Source organism: Arvicanthis niloticus, chromosome 13 (genome assembly GCF_011762505.2).
Source record: "Arvicanthis niloticus isolate mArvNil1 chromosome 13, mArvNil1.pat.X, whole genome shotgun sequence".
Classification (NCBI taxonomy): Eukaryota; Metazoa; Chordata; class Mammalia; order Rodentia; family Muridae; genus Arvicanthis; species Arvicanthis niloticus.
The window spans coordinates 146,742-166,068 of NC_047670.1; positions in this window are offsets into that span (position 1 = coordinate 146,742).

The following is a 19,327-nucleotide window of genomic DNA, read 5'->3' on the forward strand; positions in this document are numbered from 1 at the left end:
ACAGTGATATACTCCCCACTGATTTCAACAGGGACCTCCTCTCCTCAGTCCACCACAGGGTTGTCCTCTACACTGTCCACAACAAGGATGTCCTCCTCATGGTATACAACAGGGAAGTCCTCCCCACTGTCCACCACAGGGATATCTTCCCCACATTCTACCACAGGAACATGCTTCTCACTATCCATAAAAGTGAAGTCCTACTTACTGTCCACCACAGGGACTTCCTAGCCAGTGTCCTCCAGAGGAACAACCTCTACAGTGTTCACCACAGTGATTTCCTCCTCACTGTCTAGCAGAGGGAAGTCCTCTCCACAATCCACCACAGGGACATCTGCTCACTGTCCACCAGAAGGATATCCTTCACACTGTTTTCCTAAGGTACACCACCTCACTATCCACCACAGGGATATCCTCCCCACTGTTTACCACAAGGACATCCTCTTCACTCTCCACCTCACTGAAATCCTCCCCAATGTCCACCATATGGACGTCCTGCCCACTGTCCACCACAGAAACATCCTCCTCACTGTCCACCACAAGGATGTCCTCCCAAATGCCCACCACAAATACGTCCTCTTCACAGTCCACCACAGTGAATTACTCTCAACTGTCGACCACAAGGAACTCCTCTTCACTATACAACAAGGGCATCCTTCCCACTGTCCACTATAGAAACGTTATCCCCATTGTCCACCAAAGGTTAATCCTCCACACAGTTTACCTAAGGGACACCCACCCCACTGTTCACCACAGGAATATATTCCCCATTGTTTACCACAGGGACATCCTCCCCAGAGTCCAGCATAGGGTCCACCTTCCCACTGTACACCACAAGAGTGTCCTCTCCACACTCCACCACAGGTATGTCCTCCTCATGGTATACAACAGGGAAGTTTTTCCCACTGTCTATCAGAGTGTTGTCCTCCTTACTGTCCACCACAGGGACTTCCTAGACACTGTCCACCAGAGGGACATCCTCTACAGTGTCCACCACAGGGATTTCCTCCTCACTGTACAGCAGAGGAAAGTCCTTTCCACTATCCACCACAGGGACTTCTGTCTCCCTGTCCACCAGAGAAAAGTCTTGCACACTGTTTCCCTAAGGTACACCCCCTCACTGTCCACCACAACAATATCCTCCCCAATGTTTATCACAGAAACATCCTCAAAACTGTCTACTAAACTGGGATGTCTTCCTGTGCTCTACAGCAATGTCCTCCCCACTGTCCCCCACAGATGTCCTTTCCAGTGTCCCCAAGTGGGTCATCCTACCCACTCTCTACCACAGTTACGTCCTCCCCACTGTAACACCAAAGAAACATCCTTTCCACTGTGCATCACAGTGGCATCCTCCTCATTGACTACCACCGAAACATTCTCTCCACTGTCAAAAAGGTCGTCCTCCCCAGTGTCTAGTACGGTGAAATCCTCCCCACTGTCCACCACAAGGTTGTCTTTCCCACTGTCAACTATAGGGACATTCTTAGAACTGTCCACCACACTGATGTACTCTCCACTGTCCACAAAAGGGAACTCCTCCCCACTGTATATCTCAGGGATTTCCACCCCATTATCCACCACAGTGACATTTTTTCCACTGTCCACCACCGAGAATTCTTCCCCACTGTCGACCATAGTGACATATTCTTTACGGTACACCACAGGCATGGCCTCTCTACTTCTACCACAGAGATATGCATCCCACAGTCCACAAAAAAGTTTTCCCCACTGTCCAGCACAGGGATATGCTCCCCACAGTTCACCACAGAAATGTCCTCCTCACTTTCGACAACATGGAAGTCCTCCCCACTGTCCACCACAGGAATATTATCCCCACTGTCCACCATAAGGACATCCTTCTATGTACCACAGGGAGTTCCTCACCACTGTCTTTATCAGGGGCATCCTAAACACTGACCACCACAGGGACATCTTCCACACTTTCCACCACAGGGTCCTTCTCCCCACTGTCCACTAGAGGGATTTCCTCCTTTGCACCACAGAAACGTCCTCCTCACTGTATAGCAGAGGGAAGTCCTCTCCACTGTCCACCACAGGGATGTCCGCCTCACTGTCAAGCAGAAGGAAGTCCTCCACACTGTTTACCTAAGGTATACCCCCTCACTGTCCACCACAGGGATATCCTCCCCACTGTTTACCACAGGGATGTCCTATTCACTGTCCACCACAGAGATGTCCTCACCATTGTTGTAAACAGGAACTTCCTCCTGTGCTCTACAGAAATGTCCTCCCCACTGTCCTCCACAGATGTCTTTTCCAGTGTCCACAACAGGTACGTCCTCCCCACTGTCCACCACAGTTATGTCCTCCCCACTGTCCACCAAAGGAATATCCTTTCCACTGCCCATCACAGTGGCATCTTCCTCACTGACCACAAACAAAACATCCTCTCCACTGTCCACCACAGTGTCATCCTCATGTGCACCACAGGACATCTTACCCACTGTCCATCACAAGGACATCCTCCCTACTGTCCACCACAGGGATGGACTCCTCACTGTGCACCACAGAGATGTCCTCCCCAGAGTCCCAAACAGAAACGTCCTCCCCACTGTCTACCACAAGGACATTTTCAAATGCCCACCACAAATACCTCCTTCTCACTCTCCACCACAGTGAATTCCTCCCCACTGTCCACCACAAGGACCTCCTCTTTACTATCTAACACAGGGATATCCTTCCCACTGTCTACTATAGAAATGTCCTGCCCATTGTCCAACAAAGGTTAATCTTCTCCATTGTTTAACTAAGAGACACCCACCTGACTGTCCATCACAGGAATATCTTCTCCTCTGTTTACCACAGGGACATCATCCCAAGAGTCCACCATGCTTACCTCCTCCCCACTGTCAACCAAAGAAGTGTCCTTCCCACAGTCCACCACAGGTATGTCCTCCTCATTGTATACAACACAAAAGTCATCCCCACTGTCTACCACAAAAATGTCCTCATCACAGTCTACCACAGGGATGTCCTTCTCACTGTCCACAACAGGGAAGTCCTCCTCACTGTTCACCTCTGGTACGTCCTCATTATTGTCCACCACAGAGACTTCCTCCCCAGTGTCCACCAGAGGAACATCCTCTCCAGTGTCCACCACAGAGATGTTGTTCCAACAGTCCACCACAAGTACGTCCTCCCCAATGTCCACCACAGGTACGTCCTCCTCTCTGTCAACCACAGGGATGGCCTCCCCACTGTCCACCACTGGGACATTTTCCTGTGCACCACAAGGACATCCTCTCCACTATCCATCACAGAGATGTCCTTTCCACACTCTACCATAGGGACGTCCTCCCCACTGTCAACCACATGGACATCCTCCTCACTGTTCATGACAGACCTATCCACTTCACTGTCCACCACAGGAACATCCTTTCCAATGTCCACCACAGGAACATCCTTCCCACTGTTCACCACAGAAACATCCTTCCCACTGTCCACCACAGGGAAGTCCTCCCCACTGTCCAAACTAGAGACTTCCTCCCCACTGTCCACCACAGGTATATCCTCCCCACTTTATACAACAGAGATGTCCTCACCATTGTCCACTACAGGGACATCATTTCCACAGTCCTCCACAGGGACATCTTCCCTACTGTCCAACACAGTGACATCCTCCTGACTGTCCACCACAGGGACATCTTTCCCACTGTTGACCACAAGGATGTCCTAACACTGTCCAAAACAGGGACATTCTCCACTCTGTCCACCACAGGGACAACATCCCGTGTACCACAGGGATGTCCATCCCACTGTCCACCACAGAAATGTCTTCCCGACTTTCCACCACATGGAAGTCCTCCTTTCTGTCTACCTTAGGTACATCCTCCACACTGTCCATAACAGCAACATCCTCTCTACTGTCCACCACAGGTAGGTTCTTCTCATTGTCCACCACAGAGATGTCCTCGCTACTGACCACTATGGGGACTTCCTTTCCACTGTCCACACCAGGGACATCCTCCCCAATGTCCACCAGAGGGACATTCTACCCACCATCCTCCATAGGGACGTCCTCTCCATTGACCACCACAGGATGTCCTCCACACTGTCCACCACAAAGGTATCCTCACAACTGTACACCACAGTGACTTCCTTACCACTGTCCACCACAGAGAATTCCTCCCCATTGTCCACCACAGGGACATCTTCCAGACTGTCCACAATAGGTATGTCAAAACACAGAGATGTCCTCCATACTGTCTTCCAAGAGACATCTTCCAAAGTATCCACCACTGGGAATAACTACTATATACAACAGGACATCCTCCCCAATGTCCACCACAGGGGTGTCCTTCCCACTGACCACATCAAGGACATCCTCCACACTGTCCAAGACAGAGATGTCATCCCCACTGTTCATCACAGTGATATCCTCTGGACTGTCCACCACAGGAATGTCCTCCCCACTGTCCCCTAAAGTGTGGTTCTCCTGTGCACCACAGGGATGTCCTCTCCCATATCCACAATGGGGACGTACTCCCCACTCTCCACCACAGGACAGCCTTCCCACTGTTATTCACAGAAATGTCCTTCCCAGTGTCCACCACAGGTATGTTCTTCCCACAGTCCATGACAGTGAGAGCCAGTCCTGTCCATCAAAGGGATGATTTCCCCAGTGTTCACCACATGGACATTCTGTGTACCACAGGGATATCCTTACTACTGTCCACCACATGGGTGTCCTCCCCACTGTCCATCAAAGGGATGTTTCCCACTGTCCAACACAGGGACTTCCTTTCCAATGTGGGCCACAGGAACATCCTCCTGTGCACAACAGAAATGTCCTCACCACTGTCCACCACAGAGATGTCCTCCACCCTGTCCACCACATGCACATCTTTCCCACTGTCCACCACAGGGATGTCCTCTAGTGCAGCACATGAACATTTTCCCCACTGTCCAAATGTCATCCTCCCCAGTGTCCACGACAGAGAATTCTTCCCCACTGTCCACCAGAGTGACATATTCCTCATGGTCCACCACAGGTATGGCCTTTCCACAGTCTACCAAAGAGATGTGCTCCCCGCTGTCCACCAAAGAAAAGTCCTTTCCACTGTCCACCACAGGGATGTCCTCCCTACTGTCCACCACAGACATGTCCGCCTCTCTGTCCACAACAGGGAAATCCTTTATACTGTCCACCACAGAGATGTCATCCCCTCTATCCACCACAGTGATATCCTCCCATGCACCACAGGGTTGTCCTTCATTTTGTCTACCACAGGGACGTCCTCCTCAATGTTCACCACAGTGAAATCCTACCTACTATCCACCAGAGGAAAGTTCTCACCATTGTCCACTACAGGGACATCCTCTCCAGTAAAGCACAGGGACCTCCTTCCCACTCTCCACTACAGTCATGTCCTTGCCACTCTCCATCAAAGGGATGTACTCCCCACTGTATAGCCTAGGGATGTCCTCCTCACTCTCCGCCACAGGGGAGTCCTCCCCAGAGTCCACCAGAGAGACGTCTTCCACACTGTCCACCACAGGGACATCCTTTCCACTGTCTACCAGAAGGATGTTTTGCCAATGTCCATCAAAGAGACGTCATCCCCACTCTCCACCACAGGTAAATCCTCGACACTGTTCAACACAGGAACATCCTCTCCCATGTACACCAAAAAGATGTCCTCCCAACTGTCCACCACAGAGGTGTTCTCCCTACTGTCCATCATAGGAATATCCTATTTGCTGTCCAGCACAGGGATGTCCTCCCATCAACCACAGGGATGTCCTCTCCACTGTTCACAACAGGAACATCCTCCCCATGGTCCACCAGAAAAAATTCTTTTCCACTGTCCAACACTGGGATGTCCTCCTCATTGTCCACTAGAGAGAAGTCCTCCCCACTGTCCACCACAGAAATATCCTGTGTACTGTAAACCACAGGGATGTCCTCCCCACTATCCTACACAAGGACATCCTTTCCACTGTCTAACACAGGGATATCCACCTCACTGTCAAACACAAAGATGTTTTAACCACTGTCCACCACAGAGATGTCTTCTCCACTGTAAACGACAGGGAAGTCTTCTCCACTGTCCAACATAGAGATGTCTTCCTTACTGTCCACCACAGGGATGACCTCCCCACTGTCTACCACAGAGATGTGCACCTACTGTTCACCACAGAAAAGTCCTTCCCACTGTCCACCACAGGGATGTCCTCCCCACTGTCCACCACAGAAATGTCCTCCTCACTGTCCACAACACTGAAGTCCTCCACACTGTCCAGTACAGGAACCTTATCCACACTGTCCACCACAGGGTCTTCCTCCAATGTACCACAGGGTCTTCCTCACCAATTTCCTTCAAAGTGGCATCTGTCAGAAGCCAGGACCATTGCCTCTTCCCTTCACCCCCTACCTCTTCCCACCTGCACAACGTCCCCTGCAGCTTCATCCTGCCTGGCAAACACAAGGTCTGGTTTGGCAGCTGCAGATAGACTCAAAGCAGTGTACCGTGTCTTCTGAGAAAAGCAGTGTACTGTGTCTTCTGAGAAAAGCAGGTAGACCACAAAATGTTTTAGGGCTCAGGCCAAGAAGATTCTGTACTTTTCCACCACCTTGCCCCTCTTACCCCTTCCACTTGTAAAATGTATTATAAAAAGGCGCTTTGCGCCCAAATACACGGATCTTGACAAGCAATTGCTTCCTTGAGTCCTTTCCCTCTCTTGTCCTTTCTTTTTTTAGGTTTTGGTCCTCCTCACCCCCAGGAATTAATAGGATCCACGGGTCGGGTCAGGCATCCTCAACACTGACCACCACAAAGACGTCCTCCACACTGTCCAGTACAGAGATGTTTTTCCCATTGCACACCACAGGGACATCTTCCCCACTGTCCAACACAGGGATGACCTCCTGTGCTCCACAGTTACTTCCTCCCAACTGTCCACCACAAAGACCTCCTCCCCACTGTCCACCACAGGGATGTTCTTACTGTCCACTACAGGGACGTCCTCCTTTGCATCACCACAACGTCCTCCCAATTTTTCCCCACATATGTCCCCCCCAGTCCACCACAGGTACTTCCTCCTCACTTTCCACCACATATATGCCCTACCCACTCTCCACCACAAAGTTGTCCTAGCCATGGTCCACCACAAAAAGGTCCTCCTGTGTACCACAGAGACATCCTCCCCACTTTCCTTCACAGAGGCGTCCTTTCCATTGAACACCACTGGACATCCTCCATACTTTCCACCAAAAAGATTCCCTACCCACTGTCCAAATCAGAGACATTCTCCCCACAGTCCACCACAGGGACATCCTCCTATGTACCACAGACTTTTCCACCCCAGTGTCCACCACAAAAATATCCTCCCAACTATCCACCACAGGGAAGTCCTTTCGACTGTCCATTTTAGGGACATCCTCCACACTGCCCACCACAGTACATCCTCCTCTCTGTCCACCACAGGGATGTCCTCACTACTGTCTACCACTGGAACGTCCTTTCAACTTTACACCACAAGGACATCCTCCCCACTGTCCACCACAGAAACATCCTCCAAACTGTCCACCAAAAGGACATCCTCTTCACTGTCAACCCCACTGAAATCCTCCCCAATGTCCATCACTTGGATATCCACCCCACTGTCCACCACAGGGATTTCCTCCTCACTGTCCAGCAGAGGGATGTCCTCCCAAGTATCCACAACAGGGATGTCCTCCTCACTGTCCAACAGATAGACGTCCTACACACTGTTGACCTAAGGGACACCCAACTCCGTCCATTACAGGGTTATCCTCTCTATTGTCTGCTTAGGGACCTCCTCCCCACTGTCCACCACAAGACATCCTTTCCACTATCCACCACAGGTCCGTTTTCCTCTCTGTCTCCCATAGAGATGTCCTCACTACAGTCCACCTCGGGAACATCCTTTCCACTGTCCACCACAGAGACATGCTCCCCACTGTCCAGCCCTTGGACATCCTTCTCTCTGTCACAGACAGAGATGTCCTCTGCACTGTACACCACAGGGACATCCTCTTTATTGTCCACCAAAGGGATATCCTCTTCAGGGCCCACCCCACTGAAAGTCTCCCAACTGTTCATCACAGGGAGGCCCTCTTTACTGTCCACCACAGTGATTTCTTCCTCACTTTCCACCAGAGGGAAGTCCTCCCAACTGGACACCACAGGGACATTCTCCTCACTTTCCACAAGAAAGAAGTCTTACACACTGTTTCCATAAGGGACATGCACCTCACTGTTCACCACAGGGATATCCTTTCCACAGTTTACCAGAGGCATGTCCTCCAAACTTTCCACCACAGGGACGTCCTCCCGACTGTCACCCACAGGGATGCCCTTTCCACTGTCCACCACAAAGATGTCCTCCCCACTGTCCACAACAGGGAAGTCCTGCCAACTGTCCACTACAGGGATATCTTCCCCACTATCCATCACAGGTAAGTCCTCTGCACTGTCCTCAACACAGAAGTCCTTCACACTGTCCATTCAGGGATGTCCTCCTTACTCTCAACCACAGGGATGTACTCCCCAGTGTCCTCTACACATTCCACCACAGGGACATCATACCCACTGTCCACCACCAGGATGTCTTTCCCACTGTCCACCAAAGAAACAATGCATGGCTAGCTAATACAGTGTTTATACCAAAATCAAAGAACACATCTTTAACATAGTATACAAAAAAACCACAATGCTTGTCTGGCTACTACAGTCTTTATACCAAAATCAAAATAAGACTTCTTAACTCAAACTGCACAAGTAATGTGTTTTTAGTGTTTCAGCTCTCTAATAGTTGTGTTTAACTCGTGTAGTACACATGCTTTTCTCCTTGGTTATTTTTAAAGATGGGAAGTGCCTTACACTGTATCATGCGTTTTAGGTGCAATAGAGGTACTTATTTGTACATAGTTTACATAACAAAAAACAATGCATGGCTGGCTAATACACTGTTTATACAAATCAGAAAAACATGTCTTAATTCACACTGCACAAGTAACGTGTATTTAGTGTTCTCAGCTCCCTAATAGTTGCCTCTAACTCAGGTATTACACATGCTATCCTTTTGGTGTATTTATACAGAGTGGTACTGCATTACATTGTATTATGCATTTTAGCTGCAATAGAGGTACTTATTTGTAATTGGTATACAAAAAAAATGAACAGTGCTTGGCTGGCTACTACAGTGTTTATACCAAAATCAAAATAACACGTCTTAACTCAAACTGCACAAGAAACGTGCATTTGGTGTTTTTAGGTCTCTAACAGTTGTCTTTAACTCAGGTGGTACATATGCTTTTCTACTTGGTTATTTTACAGATAAGAACTGCCTTACATTTTATCATGTGTTTTAGCTGCAATGCAAGTACTTATTTGTACATGTTATACAAAACGAAGCAAAATAGTTTGCCAGCTACTAAAGTGTTTATACCAAAATAAAAAAAAAAACATGTCTTAACTCAAACTGCACAAGTAAAGTGCATTTAGTGTTTTCAGCTGTTTAATAGTTGTCTTTAATGCATATAGTACACATGCTTTTCTTCAATGGTATTTATAAAGATTGGCACTGCCTTACATCATAACAGGGGTTTTAGCTGCAATACAGGTACTTATTTCTACATAGTTTACATAACAAAGAACAATGCATGGCTGTATAATACACTGTTTACATGAAAATGAAAAGAAAACCTCTTAACTAAAACTGCACAAATAACATGCATTTAGTGTTTTCAGATCTCTAATAGTTGTGTTGAACTCATATACTATACATGCTTTTCTCCTTGAGTATTTTTACAGACGTGACCTGTTTTACATTGAGTCATGTGTTTTAGCTGCAATACATGCACTTAGTTGTACATGGTAACAAAAGATGAATAATGCTTGGCCAGCAACTACAGTGTTTATACCAAAATCAAAATAACATGTCTTAACTCAAACTGCACAAGTATCTTGCATTTTCTGTTTTCAGCTCTTTAATAGTTGTGTTTATCTCACATAGTACACATGCTCTTCTCCTTGGGTATTTTACAGACAGGAATTGCCTTACACTGTATCATGTGATTTAGCTGCAATACAGGTACTTATTTTTACATAGTATACATAACAAAGAACAATGCATGGCCAGCTAAGACACTGTTTATACCAAAATCAGGAAAAAAAACCATGTTTTATCTTAAACTGCACAAGTATCAAGCATTTAGTGTTTTCGGGTCTCTAATAGTTGTATTTAAATCATGTAGAACACATGCTTTTCTCCTTGAGTATTTTTGCAGATGGGAACTGCGTTGCATTGTATCATGAGTTTTAGCTGAAATACAGGTGATTATTTGTGCATAGTATACAAAACAAAGAACAATGCTTGGCTGGTTATTAGTGTTTGTACCAAAATCAAAATAACATGTCTTAACTCAGACGGCACTAATAATATACATTGAGTCTTTTCCACTTTCTAACATTTGTCTTTAACTCACGTAGTACACATGATTTTCTCCTTCACTATTTATACAGTTACATTCTCCTCACTTTCCACCACAGTAACATCCTTCAAACTCTACAAAACAAACATGTCCTCGCCACTATCCACCACAAAGATGTCCTCTGTACCACAGAGATTCCCTTTTCACTTTCCTCCACAGAGGCATCCTTGCCCCGTGCACCACAGCATCATTCTTTCCACTGTCCACCAAAAGAAAATCCTGTGCACCATAGTGACGTCCTCCCAACTGTCCATAACAGGGACATCCTCCACACTGTCCACTACAGGTATCTCCTCACCACTGTCCTGCACAGAGTTGTCCTACACACTGTAAACCACAGAAACTCCTCCCCACTGTACACTACAGGGATGTAGTCCGCAGTGTTCACAACAAAAACATCCTCCCAAATGTCCAATATGGGAAAGTCCTTTCTATGCCTACCACAGGGACGTCATCCTCAGTGTCCACCACAGAGAAGTCCTCCTGTGCACCACAAGTACACCCTCCCCACTGTCTACCACAGAGATATCCTCCCCACTGGCCAACACAGGAAAGTTGTCTCCACATTCCACCACAGGGTGGTCCTCCTCACTGTCCAGCACAGGCCTGTCCTTCCCAGTGTCCCCGACAGGGACACTATCTTCACTGTTCAACAAAGGGACGTCCTTCTGACTATCCACCACAGGGATGTACTCCCCAATATCGACCACAGGGATATTTACCTAATTGTCCACCACAGAAACTTCCTCCTGTGTACCACACAGACATCCACCCCACTGTCCACCACAGGGAAGTCCTCCCCACTCTCCACCACAGGTACATCCTCCTCACTGTCCACCACAGAGATGTGCTCACCACTGTCTACCACAAGGACGTCCTCCTGTGCACCACCAGGACATCCTTCCCACTGTCCACCACATAGATGTCCTCTCCACTGTCCAACACAGAGACATTTACCCAATTGTTCACCACAGGAACATCCTCCTGTGAACCACACAGACGCCCATCCCACTGTCCACCACAGAGACATCCTCCCCACTCTCCACCACAGGGAGGTCCACCACACTGTCCACAACACATCCCAATGTCAACCACAGGAACATCCTCCCCACTGTCCACCACAGGGACGTCCTCCTCACTGTCCACAACAGAGGTGTCCTCTCCACTGTCTACTACAGGGACATTCTCCCCACTGTCCACCAGAGGGACATCCACCCCACCATCCACGAAAGCAAAATCCTCCACACTGTCCACCACAGTGACAATTTCCCCACTGTCCACCACAGGGCCTTTCTCCACACTACACCACAGTGTCATCCTCCTGTGCATCAAAGGGATGTCCTCCCCACTGTCCATTAGAGGGACATCCTTCTCACTGTCCACCACAAAGATGTCCTCTCCATTGTCCACCACAGAGGTGTCCTCCCCACGGTCCACCAAACAGGCGTCCTCCACACTGTCCACAACAGTGTTATCCTCCCCACTGTCTGCCACAGGGACATCCTCTCCACTGTCCACCACAGGGATGTCCTCCTCACTGTCCATCACAGGACTGTCTATTTCTCTGTCTACCACAGGGACATCCTCCCCACTGTCTACCACAGGGAAGTTTTCTCCATTGTCCATCACATGAACATCTTCCACACTGTCCACTACAGAGACGACCTTTCTACTGTCCAACACACAAATGTCCTTCTCACAGTTCAAAACAGAGATGTCTTCCTCACAGTCTACCACAGAGATGTCCTCCTCACTGTCTACCACAGTGACATCTTCCCCACTGTCCACCACAGAAACGTCCTCCGGTGCACCACAGGGACATCCTCCCCACTGTCCATCACAGGGACATATTTCCCACTGTCTGCCACAGGCACATCATTCCCACTGTCCACCACAGGTATGTTCTTCCCACTGTTCACCATAGTGAAATCCTCCCCACTGTCCATCAAATGGACGTTCTCTCCACTGTTCCTCACAGGAAGGTCCTGCTTTCTGTCCAACTCAGGGTTGTCACCCTCACTTTCCACCATAGGGACAAACTCCCCACTATCCACCCCAAAGATATACTCCAAACTCTACACCATACATAAGTCCTCCTCATTGTCTAGAACAACGATGTCCTCCCTACTGTCCACCACAACATGTCCTCCTCATTGTCCACCACAGGGAAGTCCTTCCCACTCTCCAACACAGAAACATCCTCCCCACTGTCCACAACAGAGACATCCTTCCTAATGTGCACCATGAGAACATCCTCCACACTGTCCACCACAGGGACGTCTTCCTCACTGCTCACAACAGAAATGTCCTCTTCACTGTCTACCACAGGGACGTTCTTCTCACTGCCTTCCACAGGGACATCTATCTTCTCCACTGTCAACCACAGTGAAATCCTCTCCATGGTCCACCACAAAGACATTCCCAAACTGTTGACCACAGGGACTTCCTCCACACTGTCCAACAAAGTGTCATTCTCCTGTGCACCACCAGGACGTTCACTTCACTGTCCATTACAGGGATATCCTCCCCAATTTCCACCACAGGGGTGTCCTTCCAACTGTCCAAAAATGGTACGTCCTTCACACTGTTTACCACAATAAGTGTCCTTCCAACTGTCCACAACAGGAACATACTCCCCAATGTCCACCACTCAGTCAACCTTCGCACTGTCCACCACTGGGATGTCCTTCCTACTTACAACCAAAGTCTCATCCTTTCCAGTGTCCTCCACATTGATATCCTCCCCACTGTCCAACACAGAAATGTCCTCCCCACTGTTCACCACAGGGATGTCCTCGCCACTGTCCACCACAGGGACATCCTCCTGTACACCACAAGAACTTCTTTTCCACTGTCCCCCAAAGAGATGTCCTTTCGACTGTCCACCAACAGGAACATCCTCCCCACTGTCCACCACAAGAACGTTCTCCTCACTGTCCACCACAGGCCCATTATTTTAACTGACCACCACAAAGACTTCCTCCACACTCTCAACAACAGGGACATTCTTCCCTTGTCCACCACAAGGACCTCCTCCCCACTGTCCACCACAGGTAGGTCCTCTTCACTGTCTTCAACAAATAAGTTCTTCCCACTCTCCACTCAGGGATGTCCCCCTTACTGTCAACAACAGGGACCTTCTTTCCAGTGTCCATCAGAGGGACATCCTCCACACTATCCACCACAAGAATGTCCTCCCCACTGTCCACCAAAGTAACAATGCATGTCTGGATAATACAGTGTTTATACCAAAATCAAATTTTGTGTTTTCAGCTCTCAAATACTTGTCTAAAACTCAGGTAGTACACATGCTTTTCTTTTTGTGTATTTATACAGACAGGTACTGCCTTACATTGTATCATGTATTTTAGCTGCAATACAGGTACTTATTTGTAAATGGTATACAAAATAAAGAACAATTCTTGGCCGGCTAATACAGTCTTTATACCAAAATCAAAAGAAGACGTCTTAACTCAAACTGCACAAGAAACGTACATTTAGTGTTTTTCACTCTCTAATAGTTGTCTTTAACTCAGGTAGTACACATGTTTTTCTCCTTTGGTATTAACACAAGTGCATACTTCTCACTTTCCACCACAGAAACATCCTTCAAACTCTTCACCACAAAGATGTCCTTCTTTATACCACAGAGACTTCCTCCCCACTTGCCTCCACAGAGAAGTCCTCCCATTTGACCACCACAGGGACATCCTCCACACTGTCCACCAAAGAGATGTCCGACCCACTGTCCACCAAAGAGACATATTCCCCACTGTCCACCATGAGAACTTAATCCTGTGTACCATAGTGACATCCTCCCCACTGTACAAAACAGAAGAATCCTCCCCAATGTCCACCACAGTGTCATCCTACACACTGTCCACCACAGATATGTCCTTCCCACTGTCCAGCACAGAGATGTCCTCAACACTGTAAACCACAGAAAAGTCCTCCACACTGCCCACCACAGGAACATATTTCTGTGTTCCACAGGAACGTCCTCCCCACTGTTCACCACAGGGAGATTCTTTCTCACTGTCCACCACATGGACTTACTCTCCACTGTCCACCAAAAAACTTCCTCCCCACGGTCCATTACAGTGGCATCCTCCCCATTGACCACCACAGAAAACTTCTTGCACCCGACTGTCCAGTACATGGACATCCCTGCCACAGTGCACCAAAAGGACATCCTCCTGTGCATCACAGGACATCCTCACACCACAGAGATGTCTTCCACAATTTCCACCACAGGGACTTTCTCCACACTGTCCACCACAGGAATGTCCTCCCCACTATTCACCACAGGGATGTCATCCCAACTGTCCACCACAGTGAAATTCTGCACACTGTCCACCACAAAGGGTTCCTCCCTACTTTCTACCATAAGGACATCCTCCCTACGGTTTACCACAAGGACATCCTTTTCACTGGGCAACACAGAGATTTCGTACTCACTGTCCACCACAGGGACATCTTACCCACTGCCCACCACAAGGACATCCTTCCCACTGTTTACCAGAGAAAATCTTTTTCACTGTCCACCACATGGACTTCCTCCCCAGTGTCCAACACATGGAAATCATTCCCACTGTCCACCACAGAAACAATCTTCCCACTGTTCACCACAGTGATGTCCTCCCCGCTGTCCATCAAAAGGGTGTCCTCCCCACTGACCAAAGTTGTGATATCTTCCCAACCATCCCCCACAGGGATGACCTCCGCACTGACTACTAAGGGATGTTTTCCCCACTGTCCACCACAGGGACATCCTCTTGTGCACCACAAGGAAATCCTCCCCACAGCCCACCACAGAGATGTCATTTCCTCTGTCCACCACAGGGATGTCCTCACCATTGTATGCCACAGGGACGACCTTCCCACTGTCCACCTACATTCTCCCTAATGTACACCACAGAAATATTCTTCCCACTGTTCACCACAGAACAGCTTTCTCTGTACCACAGAAAAGTCCACCCCACTGTTCATCACAGAAATATCCTCCCCAATGTCTACCACAGGGACGTCCTCCCCAGTGACTACCAGAAGGACATCTCTCCAGTGTCCATCACAAAAATGTCATTCCCAATATCCACCACAGGTATGTCCTCCTCAATGTCCAAAACAGTGATGTCCTCACTGTCAACCACGGGGACATTCTGTCCACTATCCAACACATGGACATCCTCCTTTGAACCACAGGGACATCCTCACCACACTCCACCACAAGGACATCCTCCACTTTGTCCACAACAGTTACATCCTCCCCACAGTCCACCAAAGGGATGTCCTCCCCACTCTCCACCACAAGGACTTCTTCCTGTGCACCACAAGGATGTCCTGCCCAGTTTCCACAACAGAGATGTCCTTTCCACAGTCTACCAGAGGGATATGGTTTCTACTGTCCACAACAGGGACATTCTCCTCACAGTCAACCATAGGCATAGCCTTCCCACTGTCCACCACAGGGACCTCCTACGTACTGTCAACCACAGGGACATCCTTGCCACTGTCCCCAACAGGGATGTCCTCCATACTGTCCACCATAGGGATATTCTCCCCACTGTACACCACAGGGATGTCCTCCTGTGTACCACAGAGATGTCCACCCAGAAGTCCAACACAGAAACGTCCTCCCCACTGTCCACCACATGGAAGTCCTCCCCACTGTCCAGCTTAAATATGTCCTCCCCACTGTCCACCACAGGCATGTGCTCCCCACTGTCCACCACATATATAACCTCCTCACTGTCCACCAAAGAGATATACTCACCACTCTCCACCACAGGAACATCCTCCTCTGCACCACAAGGACATCCTCTTCACTGTCCACCACAGGGATGTCTTCCAAAATTTCCATCACAGGTACATCCTTCTCACTGTCCACTACAGAGATGTCCTCAACAGTGTCCACCACATGTACGTCCTTCTGTGCACCACAAGGATGTCCTCTCCACTGTCCACAACAGAGATGTCCTTCCCTGCCCTCCAAAGAAACATTCTCCCTCCTGTCAATCACAGGGACATCTTCCCCACTGCCCACTTCAAGGATGTCCACTCCACTGTCCTCCAGAAGGACATCCTGCCCACTGTCCACACAGGGACATCCTTCCCACAGTCCACCACAGAAATTATTCCCTGCTGTCCACCACAGGGATGTCCTCCCCACTGTCAACCACAGGGGAATCCACCTCTCTGACCACCACCAGCATGTCCTCCACACTGTCCAAGACAAAGATGTCTTTTCCACTGGTCATCACAGGGACATTCTCCCCATTGTCCACTACAAGGACATCCTCTTGTGTACCACAGAGTCATCCGCCTCACTGTCCACTACAGAAAAGTCCTCCCCACAGTCCACCACAGGGAAATCTTTCTTACTGTTAATCTTAAAGATTTCCTCCCCACTGTCACCACATAAACATTTTTTCTACTGTCCACCACAGGCATGTCCTCTTCACTGTCCACCATAGAGATGTCCTCCCCAGTGTCCACCACAGGGACGTACTTTCCACTGTCCACCACAGGGACATCACCCCACAGTTCAACACAGGTATGTCCTCCCCAGTGTCCACTGCAGGGACAAGCTCCTGTGTACAACAGGGATTTCCTCTGCACTGTCTCCACAGGGACATCTTCCCCACTGTCCAAATCAGAGACATCCTTCCCAATGTCTACCACAGGGCTGTCCTCCCCACTGTCAACCACAGAGACATTTTCCCTACTGTTCACCACAGGGACATACACTGTACACGATATGGGCTTGCTTGCCACTGTCCAGCACATGAACATCCTTGCCACTGTCCATCAAAATGACATTCTCATGTGCATGACAGGACATCCTCACACTGTCTGCAAAAGAGATGTCCTTCCCAATGTCGAAAAGGACCTCCTCCCAACTGTCCACCACAATGAAAACCTCACTAGTGTCCACAACAGGGACAGCAACCCCACTGTCCCCCAAAGGGATATCCTCCCAACTGTCAACCAAAAAGACATCCTTCTCACTGATGACCACAATGACATCCTCCTCACTGTCCAAGACAAAGATATTGTTCCAACTTTTTAACACAGGGATGTCCTCCCCACTGTCCACCACAGGGACATCCTCCCCACTGTACAACACAATGTCATCCTCCTGTGCACCACAGGGATATCCTCCCAAATGTCCACCACAGGAACAACCTCCCCACTGTCCATCACAGGGTTGTCCTTTTCATTGTCCACCAGAGAGAGGTCCTCTAAACTGTCCACAACAGGGACATCCTCCACACTGTCCACCTCTGTGACATCCTACTCACTGTCCAACAGAGTGAAATACTCTCCACTGTCCACACAGAGATGTCCTTCCCACTGTCCTTCACAGGGATGTCCTCCCCACTGTCCACAATAGTGACATACTCCCCACAGTTTCCCCCAAAGAGGTCCTCTCTACTGTCCTACATATGTATGTCCTCCTCACTGTCAACCAGGACGTCCTCCCCGTTGTCCACCACAGGAAAATTTTTCCACTGTCCAGCACAGAGACATTCTTCTCATGGTCCATCACCAAAACCTCCTCCCCACTGTCCAGCACATGGATGTCCTCCTCAATGTCCACCACAGGGACGTCCATTTCACTTTACCACCACAGAAATGTTCTTCAAATTGTCCACCACAGGTTACATACTTTTTATTGTTCACCACAGCGACATCCTCCAGTGCACCACAGGAACGTCCTCCCAACTGTCCACTATCAGGACATCCTACCCACTGTCCACCCCTGGGATGTCCTCCCGAGTGTCGACCACAGGGACATACTCCCTACTGCCAACCACTGGTACGTCCTGTTCATTTTCGTCAACATTGAAGTCCTCCCCACTCTCCACTCAGGGATGTCCTCCTTACTGTCCACTTAGAAAAGTCCACCTTACTATCCACCGTGATGTCCTCCCCAGTGTCCACCACAAGGACATCCTCCCCAGTCTCCACCACAAGGACGTCATACCCACTGTCCACCACAGCAATGTCCTTCCAACTGTCCACCAAAGGGACAATGCATGGCCTGCTAATACAGTTTTTATACCAAAATCAAAATAACAGGCCTTAACTCAAATTACACAATAAAGTTCATTTAGTGTTTTCAGCTCTCTAAGAGTTGTTTTAAACTCGGATAGTACATATGCATTTTTTCTTTGTTATTTTTAAATATGGGAACTGCCTTCAATTGAACCATGCATTTTAGCTGCAATATAGGTGCTTATTTGTACATGGTATACAAAACAAAGAACAATACTTGGCCAGCTATTATAATGTTTATACCAAAATCAAAAGAACACTTCTTAACTCAAACTGCACAAGTAACATGTATTTAGTATATTTAGGTCCCTAATTCTTGCCTTTAACCCAGGTAGTACACATGCTTTTCTTTTTTGTGTATTTATACAGATGGGTACTGCATTACATTGTATTATGCGTTTTAGCTGCAATAGAGGTACTCATTTGTAATTGGTATACAAAAAATGAACATTGCCTGGATGGCTACTACAGTGTTTATTCCCAAATCAAAATAACACATCTTAACTCAAACTGCACAAGAAACGTGCAGTTAGTCTTACAGCTCTCTAATAGTTGTGTTTAACTCAAGCAGTACACATGCTTTTCTATTTGTGTATTTATAAAGATGGGTACTGCCTTACATTGTATCATGCATTTTAGCTGCAATACTGGTACTTATTTGTACAATAAAAGGACAATGCTTGGATGGCTACTGCAGTGTTTATACCAAAATCAAAAGAACAAGTCTTAATTCAAACTGCACAAGTAACGTGCATTTGGTGTTTTCAGCTCTCTAATAGTTGTGTT